The sequence below is a fragment of the Podarcis tiliguerta genome, assembly GCF_965153285.1.
Source record: "Podarcis tiliguerta genome assembly, chromosome: 5".
NCBI classification, from domain to species: Eukaryota; Metazoa; Chordata; class Lepidosauria; order Squamata; family Lacertidae; genus Podarcis; species Podarcis tiliguerta.
This window is the reverse complement of record NC_139538.1, coordinates 90,019,105-90,021,510: the sequence shown is the minus strand read 5'-3', so window position 1 is coordinate 90,021,510 and position 2,406 is coordinate 90,019,105. Positions and strand designations below refer to the sequence as shown.

General features: G+C 50.3%; 1 long non-coding RNA gene across 1 annotated transcript; it reads right to left on the bottom strand.

Annotated features, from left to right (window-relative positions):
- Positions 1–538: 538 nt before the first annotated feature.
- Positions 539–1,631, bottom strand: LOC310679141. The gene is made up of 3 exons (XR_014512131.1): positions 1,455–1,631; positions 1,035–1,324; positions 539–797 (listed from the first exon to the last, which is right to left on the bottom strand). It is a non-coding gene; the product is annotated as an uncharacterized lncRNA (long non-coding RNA).
- Between the last annotated feature and the right edge of the window lie 775 nt (positions 1,632–2,406).

Genomic DNA, 2,406 nt, shown 5'->3' with positions numbered 1-2,406 from the left:
GGTGCCTATTTATCTGCTTGCACTTTGATATGCTTTCGAGCTGCTAGGTTGGCAGGAGCAGGGACCGAGCAACGGGAGCTCACCCCATCATGGGGATTCGAACCGCCGACCTTCTGATCGGCAAGCCCCAGGCTCTGTGGTTTAACCCACAGTGCCACCCGCATCCTTAACAAACTACAATTTCCAGGACTTGGGGTGGGTGGATGTACACGCCGTGTTTTACGTGTATGGTGTGGACCTGCCTTCATGGGAAAGGCCTGCCAGGCATGTGCCTTGGGCAAACAAGGGACAAGGGTATTTGCTGTCCCCAAGGTGTGGGGCTTACCTTCTTTCAGATTTTGCCGGAAACAGGCCCGCTCCGGACGAATTACTGTGTTCTGCAGAGGAAAGAAAAGTCTGGGTCAGATGACACTACGAACCCCACCCTGGATGGGTGCAAGAGAGCACAGAAGCAGCCCCACGCCAGGAACGACAGATCTCCCTATGGCTTGGGCACATCCTTTGCCTCAGAGGACCTCCCTGGGCAGAGGTCGGAAGGACAGCACCAGGAAAGGGGGCAGAAAAAGCCTCTGGCCTCATCCTGGCACCCAGGGACACACACCACATCTTCTGCATTAAAAGTCACTGGGAGATGTGCTCTTGGGGGGATGGAAACCACCAAAGAAATGAATACAGGAAGGCAAGATACTTACTCTGAGGTAGGAGAATCTTTGTGAAACAGTCATCAGCAGAGAAATGCTGATGGCCGCTAGTTTCCTTTCTGCCTCACTTCCCCAAAGGGCGTAATATCGGAGGTCCTGCAGGAAGAGAGAGCGTCTCAGAGTCAGGGGCCAGTCTGGGCCAAAGCGGCCCTCCACTGCCTCCATCATGGAGTCCCTGGCACTCCTGAACCATGAGGGTTGCCAGTTTTGGTCTTGGGCCAAATTGGGGGCCAAACGGGACAGGGGACTTGGTGCCTCAGAAATGGGACAGTCTGTTGGGTAAGGGATGGGGGGCAACCCTAAACCCACTCCTGATGCCATCAGGACCCTTACAGTGAGCAGCTGGAGGAGGGTGCCAGCATTGGGGGCTTCCAGGAGGAGACCCCCCCCCAGCAGGCTCTGGAAGTGCCTCTTCAGTTCCTCCAGGAAAATAGAGAAGAGAAGTTGAGTGCTGGGTTAAATCTTGCAAGGGTGTAAGAAGAAGAAAGAGATGTGCAAAGAGATGTCAAAGCAGAGGACATAGCTCTTTGTCCTCCTCCTTTTCTGCACCCCCAAAAACAGCTTCCAGTGTCCTATGCAGGATAGCGCTGACCATATCACAGCTGAAATGGGGTCTCATGAAGCTGGAAGGGGTTAGACGCTGCCTCCTCCCTTGCCCGCTTCTCCCTCCTGCCTGCTCTTGCCCACCCAGAGCTCCCCCTGCAGTTCTGCCCCCAACCCCGCAACCCCGCCCACCCCAAAGACGCCACTCACCTCAGCTGGAGGAGGGCCTCCAAGGCCAAGGCCAGGCTCAGGGGGCAATCCCTGAAGCACTCCAGGTGGCCAAAGATTCACTGGAAGAGAGCAGAGGAGGAAAGTCAGCTCCTTCTGGGGGTCTCCAGAGGACGGCTCTGACCCCAAACGCCAAACCTGTCTTTCCAGGGGATTGGCAACCCCTAAGCCAGAAGGGTACTCCTCTCCGGCAAATGCCCAAAGCCCCTCTCTGCCCCTCCCTCCCTATGGGGGTCCCTCACTCACCCATCACTCACCATAATGGCTTTGGCCGTCTCCTGCTTGGAGCACTTCAGGGTTCGGAGCCCCCTGAGCCGAGCTGCACATTTTGTTCACAAAAAATTCCCACCCTCCTCTCTAAACTAGCTAACTATCTAAAATGCCCACCCAAGCCTAACTCTGACCCCACCCTAAGCCTAAGCCTACCCCCCCGCCTTAACCCTACACTTACCCCTAACCACTCCTCTATGCACAAAATAAAAATATACAAAATATATGCATGTGCACAAAATAAAAATGTAAAATAAAAAATATGAATATAAAGAACCAGAAAGTAAAATAAAAAAGTAAAATAAGTGTTAAAATAAAAAAGTAAAATAATAAAATGAAAATAAATAAAATCAAATGAATCAAATAAAAGTAATAAATCAAATAACAATCAAAATAACAATAAAATGAACACCTCTCCTTATCATCTCCAACCACCACCATCACATCTCTCTACTACTCAACTCGCCTCACTTCTAGCACACAATGGCCTCCATCATATATGGTATGTACAGTTGTTTACGGTTTTTATATTATTTTTGCTGTAAAAATGTGTGAGATTACAATATTGTATTTATTTGCATTACCTAGAGTTTGTACTACTGATGAAGCCCAAGACGGTGAAACAAGGCTAATATTCCGGAAATATTGTCTTAAGACTCTGTGA